The following is a 25361-nucleotide window of genomic DNA, read 5'->3' as shown; positions in this document are numbered from 1 at the left end:
TGTGCGACCGATTCTTGAGTACTGTTCGTCAGTGTGGGACGCTCACCAGGTGGGACTGGAGGAAGAGACAGGGGAGGTCCAAAGAAGAGCGGCGCGTTTCGTCACGGGACCTTTTGGTCGGCGCGAGAGAGCGTCACAGAGACGGCCAACTAACCCGAGCGGCAGACGCTGCAAGAGAGCCGTTGTGCATCAGGGAGAGGTCTGCTGCTGGCATTGCGAGAGAGGATTTTCCACGAAGAGTCGCACTACACACTACCTCTCCCCCCACACACTTCTCGCGAAATGGCCACAGCGAGAAAATTCGAGAAGTTAAGAGCTGATACTTACTACAACCATTTGTCCAGTGATTGTTCTGTAATTTTGTAATCGTACAGTGAATGGTCTTCCTGTGTAGGTACTCGCACTACGTTACGCCTGTCCGTGTTGAGGGTCCGCTGCGACTCCCTGCACCAAAGCCTGCACCCCCTGCTGGTGCTCCAGTACTCCGCTGCAGTTTCTCACCGTCGCGACTCCCCTGTGTACAGCAGCTGAAGCATGACGGAACTCGTGACGTCGTACTACGTCATACATATATAGTGAAAAGTAACGGTCCTGTAGTACTCCCTTGGGGGCACACCCTAAAAGCCAATATTACACTTATGCCGCCGGCCGTGAAGGCCGAGCGGTTCTAGCCGCTTCAGTCTGGCACCGCGCGATCGCTACGGTGGTAGGTTCGAATCCTGCCTCGGTCATGGATGTGTGTGGTGTCCTTAGGTTAGCTTTAAGTAGTTCTAAGTTCTAGGGGACTGATGACCTCAGATGTTAAGTCCCATAGTGCTCAGAGCCATTTGAACCATTTTTGAACACTTATGCCCCTAAACCGCAGACCTATACACCAGCGACCCAAGCGTGCATATCCGTAACTACAGGCTGGTTCACGAAGACCTGTTACTCCATCCACGCGGGACATACCTCCCGCGCATGCGCAGTAGACAGTGGTAACGCGCGAAACGCAAACACGACTGTCTGATCTGTCGTGGAGTCGTTCGTTCTTCCGCGTGAAACGCGAGGGGGACCGTGTCACATATTGGAACGTCATCCGTTCGAATTATTCACGTCACTCAAGGTTCCTCTTTCATAAGAAACTGTGTATCATTATTTATTAAGTAGTTGTTAATTTCTGATGTAGGTTACTACTGTTCTGAATTACAGAGTCAACACTTAGTTTTACATTACGACACTTGGTTACACAGCTATATGTGTTCATACAGCATTCTGCACATGGAGGACCCACTTGTTTTTGCAGCTGTTGCCCTGGCAGTGACAGTAAGTCTTCGGACTAGGGCAGAACGGCGACGGAAACAGAAAGCCAGATGTTGGTGGTGAGTTCGATCCTGCTTGAAAAGAAGCGACAAAGGCATGGGATTAAATTCACTGCTTACGAAAGAACTCAGGCTCGAAGATTCGCGTGAATTTCGGACCTTCGTGAGGATGGACATGGCCTGTTTCGAGAAGCTGCTGTTTGTCATAGAAGATGGAATTAACAAGTGTGACACAATCATAAGGGAGGCTATCTCACATTCTTGAAACTAAGAATAAAATCATATGTTTATACATTTGGTGGTTACACCAGCCTACATCACCAATAAAATACCGGTAAATGCTCTGTTACGATGCAGGCTGGATGTAACATTACGTTTCCTGCTGACTGGGGAATCGTTCAAGAGTCTGGCTATTAACCACATTATAGCACAGCCCACCATTTCAAAACTTGTTGTCGATGTATGCTCTGCAATTTGCAGCACAACTTAAAGTTGTACTTGTGTTAATTTTCCAAGTTTGGAATATATATATACACAGAGGGGTCCAAAAATGTATCCACTGTTTAAAAGTCCATAATCGGCAAACTAATTGACAGAGTTGTCTCATCTTTGGTAGTGTAATAGTTTGTAGTTCCGGCAATCGCCACACAAGCGTTGTATTGCGTCGTTTTGTTTTGTCAGATGACAGTCGACAGATAGTCAGTGTTTTGTTCTTAGCTGCTCCTAGTTACCCGAGTAAACGTGGCTGGCGTAAGGCTTACCTTAGATGAAAGGAAGTCAGGAATTTCAAGCACGAAAACATTAATGAGGTCCAACAGCAATGGCGAAATGAGTAGCAAACAGAGCCACCGACACGTTTAACGGTTCGACGCATTCGAGACAAATGTGAAGCCGACGGCTGTGTTACAGATGTACACAGACAACGATCTGGACGACCCGTAACAGTAACAAGTCCGGCTAACTCCCGTCGTGTGTTACAACAGTTCACTCGCTCACCACAGAAGTCTGTGAGGCAGCGTGCCCGTGGAACTGGAGTGAGTCGCTCGAGTGTTTGGCGACTTTTGAAGACAGCAGAGTGGAAGTGCTGCATCCCACGATTGCTACACGCAATGAACGAGGACGGCCCAGACCGTAGAATGGAGTACTGCGAGTGGTTTACAAACATGGTGCGCAACGATGAAGAGTTTGCAGAGATGATTGTGTGGTCTGATGAGTCACAGTTCAAACTCAGTGGTGCAGTAAATCGACACAATTGCATCTACTGCGCCTCCGAAAATATGTAACGTCGATTTAGTCAAAGCCGTGAATTTGCCAGGAGTAAATGTGTGGTGTGCGTTGTCTCACCAGGGCTCGATAGGGCCGTTCTTTGACGGCGAGGTGTACCTTCAGAAGCTTCAAACATCCATTTTACCTGCGATCCGAGACTTGTATGGAGACAGAAGAGTTTGCTTTCAACAAGATGGTGCCCCAGCCCATTACCAAAATCGTGTTAGGGCGTATCTCGACGAAAATCTACCAGGAAGATGGATTGGCCGTAGAGGTGCTGTGGAGTACCCACCACGTTCCTCAGACCTAACTCCTCTGGACTTTTACCTGTAGTGAACACTAAAGGGCGTCGTTTATCGACAAAAGCCTCGCACATTGGATGAACTTTGAGGATCCATCGTACACTCATGTGCAAATATCCAACTGAACACTCTACAGTCAGTAGTTCGTGCTGCAGTTCGGCGGCATCGTTTGTGTGTGGATGTTAATGGTGACCATTTCGAACACCTACAGTGGTATCTTTAAGTTGGACTTTAAGCTACACTTTCACCAAAAATGAGTCAACACCGTCAATTAGTTTGCAAGTTATGGACTTTTAAACAGTGGATACTTTTTTTGGACCCCTCTATATATATGCTCTACTCAGCGTTTTGCAGTCCTCGTCTGTCGCACTGTGCGAATATGCAACGACTTTCTCCCTTTCACTCCCAGTTTCTGTTTTCTGGCATGCTGGAATCGAGCAAGAGATGCTAAACTAGGAAATTACGATACAAATCGTAAATCGCCGTATAAAGTTATATGCATATTACTCGGAAAGAAACGACTTCCGATGTAGCTTAATACGATACAGTGGGGCATAAATCACCTTCCTCGCTGTATACCTGATTTAAGACGCTTAACGCCTCTTTGCTGCATTTCATTTCTAGAATACGAAGCTATCAATAGAAAAATCCTTTCTCAAACAGCTAATATAAAAGAGTCTACTGTATTTATGGAACCTGCTTACTGAAAAATAAAATGTGTAAGGTCCCCAACGCGAAAAATGCCCAACACGAGAATCTGAAATTAGCCGCTAGACACCTAGCAGCAACCAAACAACAAGCAGTAAGCACTGTGGGTAATTTGTCAGCTAATTTTCGTAGTTTCACCCGTTCTACCGCTAGATGGCTGTCGCGCTAGACCAGTGCCATTCGCGGCGAATCCTCGTGTAATGCCCGCTTACGTTACTGGTACGTCCGAAGACTCCTCTCCGTTCAGGATGATACGCTGTGTTCCGTTTGCTGGCCGCTCTTCTGTCCAGTCACACAGCTGGTCTCGTATTCCGTACGCTCGTTATTTTGTTGATCAGGCGGGCGTGCGAAACTGTATGGAATGCCTTTCCTATGAGAAGGAAACATTGTGCATGAAAAGTAGATGCTTTCGTCCCATACTGGGCAATGATTTTGGAAGAAGGCATAGAGATGCGAATCGCGCCGATTTGCGGAACAACTTTATGATGTCCAGTAGTTAAACAAGGCGGATGGGTCGGTTTAGAAAAGGAGATAAGGATTACAATTTTTTATTCGTTTCACATAGTGATCAAGAAAACTAACAAGGGAATGTTCCAATAAGACAAGTCGAAACATAGCCCTCAAATTTTTTACACGGGAAGAAGGTAAGGAAAGAAATGGACCGTCAAAATATTAGCTGTTAATAGGCACTGGAAATGCTAAAACAAATAGTTGAAAATTGCCAAATGCATTGCATGCCAGGCGGCCGTAGAAATGTACACCCCTACTGGTGCTGCAGCAGCTGCGCATGCGCAACACAGCCGACATCGGCGGTGCATTTATAAACAGGAAACACGACACAACCCGACTGTAGTTTGTAAAGGACGTCTCAGGTTACCGTTCCTTGATAGTTTCTCTGACACTATAGCACGGAGTTACCATTCCCTCGAATTAGCCACTCAAACAAACATCTGTTACAAATTATCAGTTCCATTTTGCAGTATTGGGAGCTACTGACAATACAGACGAAGTCGAGTTAGTATTTAGTGAGGTTCCATAAGGCACGCCTAGTAACAGAAGATTTATTTTTTGTTCCTGTTTCACAATAATGTGGATTCGAATTAACGTTGTAAATTTAGCAATGATGAAATGTGAACAACGTGGCTTGCAGCCGAAATCACCTACTTCTCCTGAGGATGTGCATATTTGTCATTTGTCAGTTGATTTCCTTAACATTCGAATGATGTCGACATTTCGTTTGAAACTGTGGATACGTCAGAAGAAGTACGAAATAACGGTGACGACTCAGTGAACTGTGCTTGGGACGACGTCAGCCGTGCCAGTAACAGTTGTGAGGGAGAATACCTGCCAAGTCTGGAAACAACACACGTACTGCAACAGCTCTCAGCGACAAAGAGAAGGCAGCCAAGTATCGGTCAGACGGAGGACGGGATGACGCTCCAAGTCACGCAGTGTGCGAGGGCGTTTCCGTTTCGTACAATCGGAGCGTGAACTGTAGAAGAGGAAGAAGGAATTACAGGAAGCGAGGAATGTGCGGCAAACGGAGACCCGAAACCAGCTGAGTGGAGAAACTGTCGGGGGAAGATGGGGGACTGGCTGGATGGAGAGGCTGTGCGCCGTCAGCGGCGGAGGTGTGCGGGGCTGCAGCCGGCGTGGCCGCTGCCGGCTCTCAGCCTCTGTCCGGCCGGCTGCGCAGCTTCCAGGAGTCGCGCAGAGCAGGAGGCCGCAGAACCACCGAGTTTACGTCACGTGACCGTGTGGAGCAGCTGCCGGTGGGGGGCAGTGCTGCACGGGAATTCGCGGCTGACTCAGAGGCGAAACCTGCCGCCGTCCCCTCAACTGGCGTTTACAGCGCCGATCAGTCGGGTTTGCTGAGAGAACTGCGTGCGGCCCGCTCTCTATCGTGTCGGCGTGGAAAAGAGACGGAGTCGGCTGCCCACCCAGTGAGTGCAGTGACACATTCTTGTACGAGAATACCGGTGGTAAATGCGGGCGGTTTACTGTTTCTGCAGCTGTACATCTGTCTGCGAGAACCACAACAGAAATTAGGACCAAAAATAGAAAATGGACTCTCTAGTGCCAAAGAACTTCTGATCAACGTACAAAAACGTGGAGAAATGGGAAAGAATAATTTTCAACATTTCGTTCGAGACGTATTCCTATCAGCTGCAGAAACCAATTCATTGCTTCTGTTGGACTCATGTTCTGGACATAACGACGCCTCTGTTTTTGTGGAGGGCGACGAAAAATCTGTGGACGTAATGTGGATTCCGCCTGGAATCACTAGTGCGATTCGACCTCTCGATAAAGGATGTTTTCGACAGTGGAAAGCATTTTAACAGGAAATTAGCAGACAACATCATTTCCGATACCTGTCTCTCGTTTCAGGTTTATCAGCGGAAGAGTGTTCTTAAGCTACCGTCATTTGTGCATCGCCAGTTGTCTTGGCCACACTTTACGAATTACATCAGTCACGCCTGGAATGAAGCGCAATGTGCAGAACAATGGCCGGGACCACTTGTGACTCCATCCCAGCTCTGTCTAAATAATACTAGTGGTCGCTGCATCAATGTTTCCTTTGTCCGGTTTGTTTCTGACATTCAAGTGACACTTTGCATTTTTGTGACGACTACAGAGAATAAACAAATAACTGTTTCGCTGATTGTCAAATGTACAACATTGGATCATCATTGGAAGGAATGGCCTACAGGAAATGTTATAAAATGTGGTACTGCAAGACACATTTCAGTTCAACAAGTCCTCATTGATGGAAGTCGTCTGCCACATCAGACACTGCCATGATTTTACTGTCTCTGCTAGCCACTGATACATGTGCAAGAGTGCAACAGCCGGTATGAAGTTATTCAGACAGTTGTCTGCACAGTTCAAGGCAGGCTTCCACAGCGGCAGACGGGCTGACGAGCACGAGCGGGAGAGAAGCCGCCCGGCAGGCCTCTTGCAGGTCTCTCTGGTGGCCGCACTGCAGCTGCTGACGCTTCGCTGGTCCTCCCCTGTCACCTGATCGCAAAGTGGACACCTGCAGTTTAACGTGGAATCCCAACCACGTGTCTTTCGTGGCCACTCCAACGTCTCAGGAAGTGCATGCTCGGTTAGAAATCACAGTGGAAGCAGTTGTGCTCTGAACGGGATTTGATCCCGCTCTCTCTGGATCACGAAGCGGCCGCTTTGCCACCACAGCATTCATGTTTTAGAGAAAAAAAAGAAACAAAAAGGAATATGACCATTAGACGTCACAAACCTAGTGGAAACGCCAGCTGTGTCGCCCGCTCTTCAGATGATGCTCGATGTCGGTAACTGGCGTTCTGTTTATAAATTTCCCCTCAGTGGTAGTGAGAAGCCAGGGAAAGGCGGCAGCCGACATACGAGGAACATTTTGGACCAGTGCTAACGAGAGATGGAGATGCAATTCCGTTGCAAAGTGCACGATCTCCGCGCATGTCACGCTTCCGTACAAATTGAGACACTTAAATTCCTGCTTCCCTGCGCCATTTTGGATACTCCGTCAAGAACAGTGCGCTTGACACGCAAAATAATCCTCACTGAACAGCAAAGTTTCGCGTTGTGGCTGTAGCAGGGCGGAGCTGTATCCTGTGTGCCGAGTATTAGCTCCAGAGAGTAGAAACCAGTAAGACAGCGTTCACAGGCAGTTCTCCTCCATACAGACGGTTCCAGCCGCACACGAGAGAACGGCCTCCCTCCAGGACGACAACGCGCCACCAGCGGCCCCCGCGTGGAGGCGGCGTCGGCGCCGCCCCCGACTGGAGGCGGACCGCGGCTTCGGCGGCGGCTGCCCCTGCGTAGCACAAACTTACAGACTTGTTTGTCTCTTATGGAGCAGGCTGATTATTCTGAATGCCAGCCGTTACCTGCGACACATATAAAAGTTGAGTAATTGTAATTGTGTTTCGCAATGAAACTCACTCGTACGAGTTGCTTGACTGTTTGTCTAGCGAACCGAGTAAGTAGGATTCCTAGACATAACGTAAGCCAGCCTTCAGGTGCTCAGAATTGGTGTCTGTTAACTCCGGACAATCCCGCTGCGCGGCGCTGCCTGTCTGATTCTGCGAGTCGCGCGCTAGCCGGGCAGGGTTGTACAAACCGCTGTCGTAAGCCCATCTCGGCGGTGCAAAAATGTGTGCACCGTAACTCCAACATTTTTGTACAAAATACTTGGAGCCCTCCTTAGCAGCTAAAATTTTGGCAATCCATTTCTTTCGTTGTCTTCCTGTGTAAAAAAAACTTTCAGAGTAGATTTCGACGTGTCTTACTGGACTGTTCCATTGTAAGTCATATTTTGTATATACGCCCTGAATGTGGAGCAGACTGCAGCAGAATTTCGAGACGGAAGACGTTACAGCAGTGGTCACCTGCAGCCAGCACAGGTCACGTGACCGGCTTGTCGAGGCAGGAATAGAGCGGGAGAAAAAGTACACGTTTGGCGCTTCTAACCCGGAGCATATGTCCGTCTTCAAGGTGTAGCACAGCTATATTACAACAGAAGGTAGACACAACAGAATCCAAAACTCTCTGTTTCGTCATAAAACGGTGAATCTTTCAGGGTACTAAATGTATTATATAGGTGAGAAGAACAGGAGGACAAGCTCGCAGATAAATTCTTCGCGGCTGTCCGTGTTGTGACGTCACCAAAGTCTGTCGTGGAGAGAGCACTTCCGCTATCCGTACTTACTGGTACAACGTCGCAAAAAAACTGCAGAAATACTCAGTAAGGCTTTGAAAAGATTCTTCTCTACGTGGTGCACGGCAGCAAAGCATTTTCGTAATGCGATCAGAAAGATGGTGACCGAAATTTCGGATAACATCTCGTCGCACGGAAAAGCGCCACTGTTTTAATCTCTGCCACCCCATCTCCGCTATCGTATCACCCCACTATTTCGCGATAGTGAAGAACTCTGAAAATGGCCAACTCTTGCTCGACACAGTCTGCAGTTGGTTATTACAACGTTTACAATCTCCCTGCCGCACGGTTACACAAGAATATGTCAGTAGCTTCGCAAAACATGAAGGTAAACTACACAGCGATCTAAAACGGCGTGTCGAGATTCCAGAAGCACTACGGCTGGTCCCGTGTAGCGAAATGACGACGAGAAGAACGCATCAGAAGCGCATAACGCAGAAGGCGGGGTCCTCAAACAAAACTTATTTTCTGATCTGAGGGCAAAATAAAATTTCCGGAACAGCTATTCCGAGCTACATAAATGAACAAGTAGTTTGGAATGCACACTAGCACACAACCAAACCGACAGCGGAAACTGGTGTAATGAAACGAAGCGTTACAAGCTCACCGCCTCACACCTAGCTGTTTTGTGCACAAAAAGCCACACTGATACGGTATCTGACTGTCAAGTAGCAAATTTAAGGCATCTGGAGAAGACGGTAGGAAGGCGAATGAGGTGTGAAAAAGTTGCATTCGTGAGGCATTTCATATCTTAAAATGGGTTCCTTCAAACCACGCACTTAGTATAGGACATTTCCTGAACAGCAAATACTAGGAAGACAAGGGACGCGTGAAGCCGTTCATCTTTTCAGAGCCTAAGCTGTTTTGCGTTTAAAAGGATGCGTCGGTGTGATATTTAGCCGGCCGTTGTGGCCGAGCTGTTCTACGGGCTCCAGTTCGGAACCGCGCGACTGCTACGGTCGCAGGTTCGAATCCTGCCTCCGCCATGGATGTGTGTGATGTCCTTAGGTTAGTTAGGGTTAAGTAGTTCTAAGTTCTAGGGGACTGATGACCTCAGATGTTAAGTCCCATAGCGCTCACTGCCATTTTTTGAACTTAATGCAAACAGGTGTGACGTCACACTCGTCGGCAGCAGTTTATTTTTATGAGGTACTCCACAGTCTTCGTCCTAAAGCCTTTGACACATTTAGGCGTTTATCAGTTCTTACCAGTCAAACTTACGAAACTTTGACTGCAGACTAAAACAATGAAAAATTCCCGGCATTTTAAATATACCGCGTTTTTCCTAGTTATCTTCCGGATGAAAAAATTCCCGAGTTTCTCGCGGATTTCCCAGTTGTCCCGGATCGTATACACCGTGAAGACGCAATCGATACCTCCACTGCGCGATAACAATGGTGATCTTTTTGATGACAGCGCCACGAAGGCAGAGTTACCAAACCGTTTTCCGAATATCATTCACAGGAGAGGACGAAGTAAACATTCCACAACTCGAATCGAGGACAACTGCCAATATGAGTAATTCAGAAGCAGAAATTCTTGGTGCAGCAAAACAGCTTAAACCACAAGGAAGGCAAAGCTTGCGGTCCAGATTGTATACCAGTCTGTTACTCTCACAGTATGCTGATGCAACAGCTCCACACTTAGCAACCATATACAACCGCTAGCCGGTAGAAAGCTCTCCGTAGCCAGCAGAATGCAAAGTTGCGCAAGTCACACCAATAGCCAAGGAACGGGATGAGAGTAATCCACTGAATAACAGACCCACATCACTAACCTCGGTTTGCAGTAGTGTTTTGGAACATATACTGCACTCGAACACCATGAACCACCTCGATTTATTGACAAATAGCCAGCACGGAATCAGAAAACAACGCTCTTGTGAAACAAAACTAGCTCTTTATTCCAAAGAAATAATCTGCGTTATTGACAAGGGACGTCAATTGGATTACGTAGTTTTTAGGTTTCCATATCGCTTCTGACACCGTTCCTTCTACTTAAATTGCGCACCTGTGGACTTGTGTGACTGGATTCGTGGTTTCACGTTAGAAAAGTCACAGTTGGTAGTAACCGACGGAAGGTCATCGAGTAAAACAGAAGAAACGCCTGGTGTTGCCCAAACTAAGTGTTAAGAGGCCCTCTGCTGTTGCTGGTCTCCGTACACCACTTACGAGACAATCTGAGCAGTGCTCTTAGATAGTGTCTAGCTGGTGCTGCCACTTACCGTCATGTAATGTCATCAGATGACGAAAACGAATTGCAAAATCATTTAGACAAGATATCCGAGTGGTGCATGAAGTCACAATTGACTATAAATCATGGAAAGTGTGAAGTCGTCCACATGAGCACGATAAATAAACCACTAAGACGATAAATCACAAAAATCTGAGGGATATAAATTCAGCTAAATACTTAGGAATTAAAGTTGTTAATACCTTAAATTGTAACTATGACATGGATAATGTTGTTCACTAAGCAAGCTAGAGACTACGATTTACTGACAGAAGAAGTAGAAAACGTGACAGGTATACTAAAGAGACCGCCTACACTACACTTGTACGCCCCCTTCTCGAGTACTGCTGTGCAGTGTGGGACCCGCCTCAGACAGGATTCACGGAAGCGATCGAAAAAGTTCAAAGAAGGGCAGGTCGTCTTGTATTACCGCGAAATGGGTGAGACAGCGCTACGGATATGATACAGCAATTAACATGGCAGCCGTCAAAGCGAAGCCGTTTCTTGCTACGGCAGGACCTTCCCATGCAATTTCAATCGCCAGCTTTCTCCTCAGAGTACGATAATATTTTTTTGGCGCCGACCTACACAGGTAGAAATGATCTTCATAATGAAACAAGGCAAGTCAGAGCTCACACAGGGAGATGTTTGTTTCTCCCGCAACTGTTCGAGAGTGGAACGGTAGGGCAGTAGCTTAAAGGTGGTTCGGTCAACCGTCCGCCAGGCACCTAAGTGTGAATTGCAGAGTAATTATGTAGATGTAGATTTCGAATGAGCGGATCAGGATCTGCACGGCCCCTCTTACACTGGAAATGAGCCACACTCTCAGAAAGAATGTTACCACGCGCTTGCTGCTACTTCCGTGGCATCGTGCAACACGCCCTTCAGCTGCCACCTTTCTGTTTAGGAGCGCGCAGTCTGTTTTCCGACTAATCGTCCAGTCACCCATGTTTATTGTTTACGTTATTCGCAGTCTGCTCCGAAGTATTTAACGCGTTCGTCTGCCAGCATCTGAGCACAGTTATCGAAATGAAAGACGTCGCATCCTCCAGCCACGCCACAGCACCCTCTAATGTAACAAATACGAGTCACAGACCGGGGACATCGAGTACATCAATTACCACGTTACGTGTTTTACGGCGAAGCCTTCCAACCTTTGGAGTCTTCTGCAAGTAGCGGAAACCGGTAAATACACCTGTTGGACACGAATAATAGTGGTAAACGAAATGAATGGTACTTATTCTCTGTAATTCCTGTCGTTCCCATTGCTAGTGCAACCAACACGACAATATCAGTCATCTTTTAGAGTAATTTACCCGAGATTTTGGGGGCAGAGCGCACCGAAGTCAGGTTCCTGATACAGAGAATAATTTTTACCAGATGTCTTACTTTTGCTGTGGGATAGTGTATTTGCGGCTTCTTAACGGTCACGCATTTTCTTTGGTCTCCAGGATTCTCACCTGTTTTTTTTGTTCTGTTTTGTTTTTTTTACTCCTAATTCAGGGTCTATACACGCACAAGGAAAAAAATTCCCGGATTTTTTTCAGATATCCCGTTTAATAAAATGTACTTCTTCCAGAGCGAAAATACGTGCTAAGTGACGGTAGGTTTCCCGTAGATTTTCCCTCGGAACTGTAAAACTTATCAATCCTTTGAATGGTTTACGGTTTATACACTGGCGTGGAAGTTCCCGGAAAAAAAAGGAACGGGGAGAGAAGTTTTGGAACGGCCTTTCATTTGCAGCAACATATACGGTGCATATTTTCGTATTACGAAACTATAAATTCGAATTGCACCAAACACGGCACGCTAGTTTCCGGAGCTTTGAAATCGAGATTGCGATGTCATGGCACGTGACTTGGCCAGCCGATGACAGCAGACATTCAGAGAATAGGACACGCACTGTATTAAGCCAATAGCCATCACTTACGTAGGGCGTACACGAAAATAGGAAAAGTTAGGGGTTTACTTTAATATACGTAGTGTAGCAACAAGAAAAGTCAAGCTTTTACATACAATATTGGTCTCTAACATTAATAAGCTACAAGGGAAGCTAAGCTTTCACATATAATATCTATGTTTATTGCGTGTGTTATACTTTAAGATACTTCACACAAATGTACCAGTATATTTAAAATAATAACGTAAATGTCTGGTCTTCTGGGTCGAAATTCTTCTACGTGGTTGGTCCTGAAAGTGTTCACTTTCAAACGAGAGTCAAACGCTGTGCGATTTAAGGAATTCATCCCACTTTCTCACACGTAACTTAATTCATCCTGTGTAGAAGCATATTTGCTTTGAAAATAACACTTTTCAAACCACCACTCGCAAAACTATCCCGAGACCGACACAAACATCTTCGGCTTAGCAGTCGCCAGAGAGCGCCAGGAAACAGGCATTACTGCGCGTGCGCAGCTGCAGTGACGTAGGAAGGCCGCATGTTTGTGTGTATAAAGCACAAAGAGGTGTTACATTACGCCATAAAAGAAACAGGACGTCAGAGGATACTCCGAGTGCATCGGAATTTCGTAAACTATACTAACGTGAATACTTCGGTCTGAAGTGCACACTGTCCAGATTCACAATTAAGTAGATCCCACCTGACATTAAGCTTTTCGGTGTGGTTTTTGGGACGTAAGTTTTCTTTCAGTAGCAGTACTGTAGCATCTCATGTTTTTTTTTTCTCTTCATTATGACATAATGCCATACATGGCAGAACATGAAAACGTGCACTTTACATTCAATGAACAGCTGTGGAATGAAACACTTCGTTTCAAATAAATTGACTTCCTCAGCGAGAATAGTAACGCCAAATTTGTTTAGCAAACTGACAACAATAACTTCATCGTTCTGCAAAGAGATTAATGCTTGACTGCCAAAAACTTTGAAATAAAATCCAGAAAACTGAAACTAATAATATATTTTCGCCTTCACTAAATATGTGAATGTATTATAATTCGCTTGATAGCTCTCGGCCACAGAAATACGTTCTGTATTCATGTGACGTGGCAGCTGTATATGAAGAGGAAGCAGCGAAATCACTGAACGCATACACGGGTCACGTGGACAGAATTCCCCCCTTTCTCTACAACTCGGATAACTCTGCGCATGCGCGAATGCGGCAGCCGGGGCGCGCGGTACAGCTAACGGCCGGAGCAGTCCGAGCGGCGGGGGGCGGGGGAAGGTACTGCTCGCAGGCGAGTCAACTGCGCATGCGCATCAGCCCGCTGGCGCCTGCCCAGATGAACCTGACGTAAGCAGCTGTGACGTCACGCTCACAGAAAGGAGTGTATTGTTACGAAGTATCACGTCGTCTTCGCCCTGAGGCCTTTGACATATTTTTAGCTGTATTTTCTTGTTGTAAATGGCGCATGTCCTCTGCAACTAAACATTTATTTATTCCTCTCGTTTATGTTTCCTTGCTGCAGTGTTATTCTCCAGTAGCGGAATACAGTAGCATTCTTAGCCAGAGAATCAGTTCCTACCAGCCAGAATTACAAAAATTTATCTGAAAACTAAAACAATGAAAAAATTCCCGGGTTCTTCCCAGATTTCCGGTTGTCCTGGGTCGTATACAGCCTGTAATTTTTTCAGCACCCAATCCTTGTACAAATATTTACTCCTTACTTTTCTTCCGTTTTTTTTTACGCGCAAGACCCCCATTTGGTACCAAATCTCCGTACACGTTTCTGAATGTAGCCACGACTCCGAAGGAAGCAATAAACACACCGTAACTTGCCACCCGAGACTGCTACACTTAACTATTTCCTGTACGATGTTAGTGAGCCGACGCACCGCAATCCCTCCTGATTGTTCTTCGTACGTCTCTCGCTGATATGGCCACTTGGGCAGTTCTTGCAGCAGAACGGATAGCTATTTAGATGCAAGCAGGCGGTCTGTGTGTCTAATTTGGTGGTGAGAGTAGCTAACCCATTTGAAGTAAATTACAAGACGCCATCACAGTACATTTATTAAAGAATGCAGTAAAACAGTTAGCATTTACATAGGTGAAACGGTTCATCACACGAAGTCACTAAAGATCGAGACACGTGTGTGTGTCGCAGGAGTTTTAAAGTCTGACATGTGCCGAGATGAAATCTTGTTCAGAGCCCAAAGGCAACACTGCAGTTGCGAAAATAACTCTAACAGTCAACGGCGAATGTATACATATATTTTTGAAATCGGGTTCCCTTTTATGCTGAAACACTAATTTTTCTTGTTACCCAAACATGTTTCGGCACCTCTGTGCCATCCAGAGTGGGATCTGGTTATTGTAAGCTGTAGAAAGTGAACGTATTTTATGTTTTAATTGATCTAACAAAGTGAGGCGTGAAGAAAGTTTTTGATCGTTTCTCTTCTTACAGTAATTTTCACATTACACAGTTTTACAACACTATCTGTATGGTGTCCTGCAATGATTGCTTGTCATCTGCAAACCAAACGCTGGAAATGTGAAATTTATCAGCAAGTTAACACATCTGTTCATTATTAAACGTCATGATTTTGGCATATAAAAATATTTTGCTTATATATTTGTTATTAGTCATGTTTTGTTGCGACATTCTTCTTTTGCGTTCTGAGGGCACTACACACACACACACACACACACACACACACACACACATTGTTGTGTTTGCTGACACCGTTGGCGTTCATTTGTTGTCGAGAGTATTCGGCGACGAATTTGAATTTTGTTTACACACTCTCTCTCTCTCTCTTTCTCTCTCTATGCACGCGCGCTCGCGTGCCTGCGTGTGCATGTGTTCCTTTTATCTCTACTAATTTGCTGGTTTAATTTCTCGATCATATGGGACTTGCCACTATTTTCCTCTCCTATATGTTTTATTGTGTGTAGCTGCTTTGTGTGATGGTGTTTGCTTACGGATGTTCTGTTTAGTCTGTGGAGTCCGAATCTGAAGCTTGTGCGCCACCGGGTGATTCGGCAGTTTGTGAACGGCGATGCTTCGTGGCTGTCGGTTTCCCGAATATTGTGAAGCCATGTGTGGCGTTTCTCTTTCGAACGGCGAGATTCAGAAAATTTAGTGTGTTTTCTGTTTCCGATCACAACCTGGCGTGAATGTGTGAGTGTAAGTTGTTTGTTTCGCCGTGTAGCGGTTCCACACGTGACCGCCTGCTGCGCCACAGGTGGGCCCTGGCGGCCGATGCTGACTGAGGGGAAGGGGAGAGCTTCGTTTCACCCGAACGAACTAAGGAAGTGACGTCGGGATGACGTAGCCCAGCGTTCGCAAAGTATATCGATATATCGATCGGCGACTACAAATCGAGCTGATGTAGTGGCGGGAGAAAATCGAGTTGACGTAAAAGTGGCGGGAGAGTCGTGTGTTTACAGACTCAGTGCTGTAGAGTTCTGCTGCTGCGGTATGTCGCAAACTCCTGTTTCGGGCACTTCTTCGACTATGTCTACTGACCGTGTTGAAGACCGGGAAGTAGATGTGTTCGAGAGGTTAATGCGTTCATCGCTGAAAGATGTACGTATTGACAGAGAAGGCGACATTCATGGATTTTGCGAGACAGAAGAGGATGTTGTCCATCTTCTGAGCAGCTTGCGCGTCCATGGCTACGCATACTCAGTTAGAAGAAGTGCGTATTATCGCCAGCCCCCTTCAGGTGCTGCTAAACGTAAGTGAAAGTGTTCCTAATTCGTTTTTGTGTTCAGATGTAACATAATTACATAGTTGTTACATAGATGTATTCCATTTATATCCTTTGGCTGCGTTAAAAATAAATGTAATTATAGTTATTTGTAGTAAATAACGTAGTTTGTAAATCAGATCTGTACATTTCTCGAGTTAAACATGTCTTGCATATTTTCATTCTGTGAACACATTACACTTTTCATTCTCGCACTACGTACTGTTCAATCGAGTAAATCAGTCGTAGTAGGATGGGGAAGACAGCAAGCCATGTAGCACACACGAAACAATCGACAAATATCATTAATGGCTATGTAGCTAAAAATATAAATTTGCTTATGGGAATGGATAACTAAGAATGAAATTTCAAAAAGGACAACCATTGTCAAAGTTTGTAGAATGTAGCCTACAAATAGAATTTGTTACTGTTGTGTGAAGGAAACAATTAGTTTTCTCCATATACATCAGAAATGAGAAATGTGGAAAAAAAAAACACGCACACATTAATAGAATGCCGTGAACAAAAGACATGTGGGAAGAAGAAATGAAAGAAATTGATTTTGGAAACATGTAAGACATGCAGGGATTAAAATGTAACTCAAGTGTAGGTACTGATACTTTTTTTTTAATTAAGTATTTGTAGCAGCATCAACGCACGAAATGCAAATCTTCCTGCCTCTACTCTGGCAAGATTTTTTACAGTGTATCCTAAACCTCACTGACCACAGGCTACTCTGTATTGTATATCTATTGATCATTTGGGTCATTGTTCCTGTATAGTTAAAGCAGCTTAATTTACAAAACTATCTACCTATTAATGAGTGAAAATACTGCAACTAAGTACTGACATCACTTCCATGCTGTTTGCTTCAGTGGTCAAAGACAACTACCTGTATCCAGTAGTGAACTATATCCATTTGTGTATGAATAAACTGATCTTGATTGTACTAGTTCATGACAAGGTAATTGGTTTTTGCACTAAATTCTGTTGGTTTTTCATGATGCTATCATACATATTTTACATAGGCCTGCTACATAAGTTTCCATGTACATCAGTGGCCTACCCCATATATGTGCAGTGACATGATTGTAGATTTAATTAAAATTCTGTTTTTACCAGATGAGACAGGCTTCTTCTACAGCCACACAAAAGGCAACATACCAATACATTTTTTTGGCCCTGTCTTCTGTGTGGAAAGCTTAGTGAAAAGAGAATGTACTCTTGGCCCGTTGTATAATAAAAAGGAGACTGCTGTTGCAGATCATCTGGTAAGTAAAATAAAGATCTAAGTAGCAATTACATATATTTTCAATCAAAAAGGAATAGTTACAGGGACTTATAAAATTTTGTTTATTTTATACATAAAGGTGGACCATGTTAACCCAAAGAAGAAGAGAAAAGTTCTCATGGACACACAAAAGAAAGGCTGTCCAGCAACATTGGATGTTAAGTGTGTCAGGATATTCCCCGATTATGCGATAAACTCGGCAACAGACAGTTCAAAAAAAAGAGTGAGTATCCAACTGAGTAATGTGTGTAGATATATTAGCCTGATAAGTTACACGTATGTCATTTGGCTAGCTCTTGTATATAAATATTTGTAATTCATTGATAAATTTGTATTGTATTAAAGGTTACTGAGAAACTGAAACGAGACTTGGAGTCGACACAGGTACCAAAAAGTTATCTGCGATATTATGTGGCTGCCTCCCAAGCAAGCCGCCATAATCATGGCATTGAATGTGTGAAAACGATTGGACACATACACCCTTTGCTTTCAAAAGAGATCAGGGATATAGTTACAAAGGGGATGAACTCAGTTCGGATAATTAAGTTAGAACTGGAGAGATTTGTGGAAAAAAATTTCACTGGGGAAAACAGACCAGATCGGATGAACATAATGTTTTACCCAACAGATAGTACAATTTATAGCCATATGTATCGGGCTCTGTTCGATTTGAAGAAAACTGTTATTGACCAAGATGCATTAAGGAATCAAATTAATGGGTGGGAAAAGGAATCGAAGGCTGAGAGATTTTTTTTCAGACCGTTTACAGATGACAATGGAAAAGTGCAGCCATTGCTTTTTTGTTACCAGCACAAGTGGCAAAGGGAACTTTTGAAAAAGTATGGTAGGGTATGTTTGCTTGATGCAACATACAAGACAACGAAGTATGACATACCATTATTTTTCTTGGTAGTGAAAGCTAATGTATGCCTTTTAGTAGTTGGGATATTCTTCATTCAAGTAGAAAACACTGCTTCAATTAAAGAGGCTCTAGAAATTTTCAAGGCATGGAACCCAGACTGGAATCCAGTTTCATGGGTTACAGATTTCTCTGAGCCTGAGATACGGGCAATTGAAGGAACATTTCCAATGTCAAGGGTTTATCTTTGTTTATTTCATCGAAAGCAAGCCTGGCAACGGTGGCTTAGCAAAAAGAACAATTTAGACATACCGGGTGATAGTGAGCAAATCATGAAGCTGTGGGAAGCAATTGCTGAGTCACCATCTGAAGAACAATTCTTAACTGCAAAACAAAACCTTCAATCTCATGAATTGTTAACTAGAAATTCTGGTGCACTTGATTATTTTAATAAGCAATGGCTTTCAGTATCTGAAAGGTGGGTGAAGGCCTATGAGGACAAGGAGAATTTCTTCGCCAATATAACTACTACTAATGGTGTTGAATCACTAAATAAGAGTGAAACATTTTTTTCTTAGACATTCAGCAGATAAAACATTGACAGGTGTTGTTAAAGTTTTAATAAATGATTTCCTCCCTAGCCTGTTTAAAAAATATTGTCTGAAGAATTCAGCTGTGAAATCTTACAGCAGAGAGATTCCTCACTTCTTGCATAACAAGTCACACGAATTTGTGAATCACGTAATGAAAATATATTCTTCAGCGCAAACTGAACTTACCGAAAGCTCAGTGAGAGAAATGGGTGAGGGATTATTTTGTGTAGAAAGTGCCGAGGCCAAGGATTGTTACTATGTGGTGAATTTTGCAAAGCCTAATTGCACATGTGAAGACTTCCAAAGGTGGAAATATCCATGCAAACATTTCTGCGCAATTTTCATTTATTACCCTGGCTGGGACTTTGATAAGTTGAATGACAGTTACAAGAACAGCCCTTTCATTTGTCTCGATGAGACCTTTGGGTTTGGCTCAAGCAGCAGTTGGTCTGAACCTGCCAGCCCTGTATTACAAAGTTCAGAGGATACCAGCAGTGAGGAGGCAGTAAACCAAGGCAGTGCCAATCCCAGAAACTCAACTTCATCAGAGGAGCAAGATGCACGAGAATTAGCAAGGCAGGTCATAAACCTGACCTACAACTGTAAAAACAGAGAAGCAATTGCTAGAACGCTGAAGAGGCTTCGAGAATGTGTGGACGATTTAACATCGTCAAACCCACAAGCCAGTGGTCTTCCATTATCAGGATCATAAAAGCTGTGTGTGTGTGTGTGTGTGTGTGTGTGTGTGTGTGTGTGTGCGCGCGCGCTCTTTGATAATGTTTTGTGAGGGAAATTCAGCTTCTTGGTGTACCACATACTGCCCAAGTCTCATAATCACACTGTATGAAAATGGATGGAAGGTGTAAGATAACATGCTTTGCTTGAACAGCTGCAATCTGAAGTATCCTACCTCTTTGCTGAAGCAAATTTAGCTCGAAGAATATGTAAGTCAAAATAAATTTATTGTGCATACATTTTCTAAAACTAATGTACAACAACTATAATCATTGAAAGAACTACTTACTTGCATTGATGCCCATACCAATCACCCTGGACTAAAAGAGGAACATAAATAAAATACAAAATACAGCTCAGCCCCCTGAATCAGTTAGGCATGAACATAGCAAAGACAGCCAGTAGTATTTATTTAAATTTAATAAACCAGTTGCTGAAGCCAATTTGATTTTATATAATTGGTGCTAAAATCTAGGTCAGGGCCAGCGATAGTCAAAATGGTGCTTATCCACTGCTCATTGGTTGGCGAGCGACAGTTTTGCGTAGCCAGAAGAATGATTCTTTGACATATTCAATGAGAGACAAGAACAGACACAATATACTTCTAGCACTGAAATTGTAAAGCATTTTTATGTTTTCTGTTTTTCATTGTATTCATGAGTTTTGAGAAATATTTTGTGATAAGGGGCGCAAGCTATAAATTACTGATTTCAGTGATTGTTCTGCATGATGATGTCATCTGCTTGTGTATATCTCATGGATTAATTGCAGAGACATGAAAATGTCAGATGTGATGGTGAAATGACTCTTAAAGAGTAAGAGGGTGGAATAGTCTGGGTGCAGCATAAGCCTCCACTTTGAGTAACAAGATCAATTTTTTTTTTTTTTTTTTAATTCCATCGTGGAAGAAGGTAGGTGGATCAGTATTCATTGATAGTTGCACGTGTGCTATATTAAAAAGCACCGTTCCACCTACAGTCTTCCATGATTTAAGTAAAAAACATTGATCCACTTACTCATTGTTCTTGTGTACATTGATTGCATACCAACTCAAGAGGAGAAAAATATTTCACTACTTTCTCGAATACACCTTGGGTTGTGACACTGAACTCAGTTTTCAGATGCTAGCACAGTTTAAATAGCTGTGACTCAAACAGGGAGCAGTTAAATATATGATTATTGTTTACAACAATGTTTCATCCTTTCTTTCAAATGTATTACATTGAAACATGTAGTCTGTCTACTGCTATCTCATTGGCTGTATAACACAGCTGACACACCCTCTTTTGTTCCATTATACTTCACAAGAAGTGCTGAAAACATTCCTGCGCGAAAGGTGTAAGTACGCCACTGGCCCTGTTCTAGATTTTTCACAATAGTTGGTTCAAAAACTTGGGCTGCTTCCACATAACACCCATTGTCTAGTCTGCACAAGTGCCAGCTGCCCCTTCCTCCTCTCATAGTTTGTCCTACCTTACCAAAAACTTTTCCTGTTCTAATAATGTGCCTTATAAATCTTCCTGTAAGCAAATTCTTTCTCTCTCTGCCCCCATTCCCTCCACCTTATCTCTCGTACAGTTTTTTTTTCCCCCTTTCACTACATATTACTATAATTACTGAAAGGTAGAGGCACCTGGGATGACTCAATCTACATGGTTCTTGTACTGTACTATGGGGTACAATTTTAGATCTTTTCGCTTAAAAGTTTTATTGTTCCACTGTTGTGGAATTTGCTGTATGCAGTCTGGTGGTGGTCAGATGAAAGGAGCTCTTGTCTTAAGTAGCTAATGCCTCATCACATGCATGAATGGACTAAATGTTGTTGTACAGTTACTCTGACACACAATTGGCTGTTATATACAATTCCCAAAGATTATTCAATTATTCTACCTATATGTGTACACACATACGAATTTGTCTGAGGCTCTGGTCTGTAGATCCATTAATCACTAAAGTATTGCTATTTTCATTGGTAGTATCATTCCAGTAGCTACTTATCCCCCTGCTTGCCAATCTTCTTGAGAGATCAACACACACTCCTTGAGCTACTCCTAATTTGTTATCCTGCCCCTTTAATTTCTAACAGTGAGATGGTATAGAGCCTCACCTATTTGGAAAGATTTACCTCAGTAGCTCTGACATTTTCATTGACCTATGAAGTGCAGGGATAGGTACGTAAAAAATGGAGACATTAATGTGTTGCATGATACCACTCATTCTATGTGTGCAACTCCTAATATTTTATCAACTCATTGTATAGAGTATAGGGGTGCTTGGTAAAAGTCATGTCACACACAGTGTTCGATTTTTTTCCATACATGAAATTTTAATGACATGTGTTACATCTGCAATTACTTCTGTAAAACAACTTGTTAAGACTACCAACCATGAGGTGAAAGCAACCTTGCAGATAGAGTAAACAATTTAGACAGTGTTGCAAGAGGATCTTTGATGGTTGATAATTAAAGACAATGGGTTAAGCCCTTAGTCACTGCTGATAAACGTATCCTGTAAATTGTAATTTACTACAATGAAATTTGTATGTCATGGCAGGCAGTGTTCTACACTTTGCTAAAGACGAACTGACATGTTGCTGCTAATTCCAGATTCACACAGTATGTTTGACATTCACTATCCAAAAAGTAGAAATTGTCTGTTGAAGATCAGCTTTAATTGAGGAATTCCCAATTGTGGCAGACTTAATGAAGTAGAATATTAACATTACAAAACGGATACAAAATGTTCTCACAAATTGGTACAATGAAAAGATTGATAACTCTTAGCTTTCAGCCCAAAGGCCTTCATCTGAAATAGAAAAATACACACCCATGACCAATGTCTCTCACTACTGTGGCCAGAATGTGTGTCTAATTTGTATTTCAGATGAAGGAGCTTTGGCTGAAAGCCAAGATGGATAAGTGTAAAATTGTTATTCCATCCTGGGCTTTGTGTTGTTATAATATTACCGTTCTTAGACATGTTATGTGTACTCTGCATCAAGTAGAATGAATCTGTACTATTTACCACAGTTACTCAGTGTACATACAGATTATTATACTGCAAAGGAAATTTTTCTCAACACCTTGTCAGTCATATATAGATTGCAGTAGTGATAGGTAAGAATTGCAATCTATCTTTTATTTTAAAGCTGTGGGTGGTGTGGGAGTTATCCCCTTTTGCAGTTAAACGTGTTACATATGCTTCATCATTAAATATGTTAAATATGTATTGTTTACCCTTTTTTTGCTTACTACATTATTTCACGGTTCACAGGTACTCTGTGTTCTTGTGCCACATTTAAAAGCAGCATTCAGATCAGCTTATTTGGTTCTTTTGTATTGCATGGGAGCAATGGACAAGCCACAAGCAAAATTTACAAGAGAGTTGCAGTTGCAGATCACCTTGGCAACATCAAGGTATGTCAGTATCTGCATTGATTTTTGATTAAAATCACTTGCAGGCCAAGTTATTTTAAAGTTAATCATTGTATTCCCATTCAGGTGACACAGCTGTCTTCTCCCAGCAGCGAGAGGCAATGTTGTGATCATTCCTCTGAACCTCCTTCTCTCGTGGAAAGTGTAATTGACACACAATGCATACCCAGGTGCGGTAGTCCCTACCGTTACAAATAAGGTTGCTGTGGCACATTACCTGGTTGTGTATCATCAAGGTGCGTAATGTGATAACATTTATTTATATGAATTCTTATTACAAGGCAATTTTTTTCAATTAATTTTGCTTTCTGCACTTAGTCAAGACCGTATCAGTCCAAGGGAAAATATAATGAACACAAATGAGTGCCCAGCTACAGTTTCAGACAAATGGCTGAATTTTCCAAGTTTTCTGTACAGTGAACAAATTACCACATGGAGACAAAAGTGAGTATAGTATCTGATTCTGAATTATATTTCTAGGAGCATGTTATTTTACCACTTCACTGTACATGATTTGACAATTTTGTATTGTTACAGGTTGCTGCAGAAGTGGCCTTGGTGTTAAAGTAAGACAGAAAGGCAAATTTCTGATTTTTTTTTTTTTTTTTAAATCATGATGCTATTACATCATCCTCAGGATAAGATGTAGCTAGAGCACACATTCTCAAAGTCTGTTAATGTTTATAGTGCTGTAGGTCAGGTTTATAACCAGCCTAGCTAATTCCCGTGCATCTTGCTCCTCTGATGAAGTTGAGTTTCTGGGATTGGCACTGCCTTGGTTTACTGCCTCCTCACTGCTGGTATCCTCTGAACTTTGTAATACAGGGCTGGCAGGTTCAGACCAACTGCTGCTTGAGCCAAACCCAAAGGTCCCATCGAGACAAATGAAAGGGCTGTTCTTGTAACTGTCATTCAACTTATCAAAGTCCCAGCCAGGGTAATAAATGAAAATTGCGCAGAAATGTTTGCATGGAAGTATTCACATGTCCAATTAGGCTTTGCAGAATTCACCACATAGTAACAATCCTAGGCCTCAGCACATTCTACACAAAATAATCCCTCGCCCATTTATTTCACTGAGCTTTCGGTAAGTCCAGTTTGTGCTGAAGAATATATTTTCATTACGTGATTCACAAATTCGTGTGACTTGTTATGCAAGAAGTGAGGAATCTCTCTGCTGTAAGATTTCACAGCTGAATTCTTCAGACAATATTTTTTAAACAGGCTAGGGAGGAAATAATTTATTAAAACTTTAACAACACCTGTCAATGTTATATCTGCTGAATGTCTAAGAAAAAATGTTTCACTCTTTCATTTAGTGATTCAACACCATTAGTAGTAGTTATATTGGCGAAGAAATTCTCCTTGTCCTCATAGGCCTTCACCCACCTTTCAGACACTGAAAGCCATTGCTTATTAAAATAATCAAGTGCACCAGAATTTCTAGTTAATAATTCATGAGATTGAAGGTTTTGTTTTGCAGTTAAGAATTGTTCTTCAGATGGCGACTACAATTTCTTCCCACAGCTTCAGAATTTGCTCACTATCTCCCGGTACATCTAAATTGTTCTTTTTGCTAAGCCACCATTGCCAGGCTTGCTTTCGATGAAATAAACAAAGATAAATCCTTGACATTGGAAATGTTCCTTTAATTGCCCATATCTCAGGCTCAGAGAAATCTGTAACCCATGAAACTGGATTCCAATCTGGGTTCCGTGCCTTGAAAATTTCTAGAGCCTCTTTAATTGATGCAGTGTTTTCTACTTGAATGAAGAATATCCCAACTACTAAATAGCATAAATTAGCTCTCACTACCAAGAAAAATAATGGAATGTCATACTTCGTTGTCTTGTATGTTGCATCAAGCAAACATACCCTACCATACTTTTTCAAAAGTTCCCTTTGCCACTTGTGCTGGTAACAAAAAAGCAATGGCTGCACTTTTCCATTGTCATCTGTAAACGGTCTGAAAAAAATCTCTCAGCCTTCGATTCCATTTCCCACCCATTAATTTGATTCCTTAATGCATCTTGGTCAATAACAGTTTTCTTCAAATCGAACAGAGCCCGATACATATGGCTATAAATTGTACTATCTGTTGGGTGAAACATTATGTTCATCCGATTTGGTCTGTTCCAGCAACACTAAAGTGCATGAACCCAGAAAGTGTTAACGAACAAACCTTAGTTAAGTTTTTTTTTTTCCAGCAAGTGTGTTTCTGTATTGCATCCTGGTCACTCACTGATTTCCTTACAACAAATAAGCTGTGAG

General features: G+C 42.9%; 1 protein-coding gene and 1 long non-coding RNA gene across 4 annotated transcripts in view; one reads left to right on the top strand and one right to left on the bottom strand.

Annotated features, from left to right (window-relative positions):
• The window catches only part of LOC126213537 (speckle-type POZ protein-like), a 679117-nt gene that overhangs the window by 396244 nt on the left and 257512 nt on the right, over positions 1-25361 (bottom strand). The gene's annotated exons all lie outside the window — the stretch shown is intronic.
• LOC126213539 (uncharacterized) lies at positions 17314-23697 on the top strand. The gene is made up of 6 exons (XR_007541211.1): positions 17314-17449; positions 17549-17692; positions 22930-23072; positions 23157-23326; positions 23409-23534; positions 23628-23697. It is a non-coding gene; the product is annotated as an uncharacterized LOC126213539 (long non-coding RNA).

The sequence above is a fragment of the Schistocerca nitens genome, chromosome 11 (assembly GCF_023898315.1).
Source record: "Schistocerca nitens isolate TAMUIC-IGC-003100 chromosome 11, iqSchNite1.1, whole genome shotgun sequence".
Taxonomy (NCBI): Eukaryota; Metazoa; Arthropoda; class Insecta; order Orthoptera; family Acrididae; genus Schistocerca; species Schistocerca nitens.
This window is presented reverse-complemented; position numbering and strand designations above follow the sequence as displayed.